The sequence below is a fragment of the Penaeus monodon genome, chromosome 21, assembly GCF_015228065.2.
Source record: "Penaeus monodon isolate SGIC_2016 chromosome 21, NSTDA_Pmon_1, whole genome shotgun sequence".
Lineage (NCBI taxonomy): Eukaryota > Metazoa > Arthropoda > Malacostraca > Decapoda > Penaeidae > Penaeus > Penaeus monodon.
Window position 1 is genome coordinate 16,234,560 of NC_051406.1, and position 220 is coordinate 16,234,779.

Here is a 220-nt window from a genome sequence, read left to right on the forward strand (position 1 = left end):
GTTTTCGCAAATACCGAACGTCAGATTTGAGAAGCAAGACAGCATTACGTAATACGGCCCGCATATACCGAAATTATCCAATATATAGTGTATTTGGAAAGAAGAAACGTTTATAAAATACGTTATATATTTCTTATAAAAGAAAAAATCCTACTTCTTTCGATGTGAATTTCTTTTCCAAACAGTGATGTTTGATTTCAGCAACGTTTAAATTTCGCAT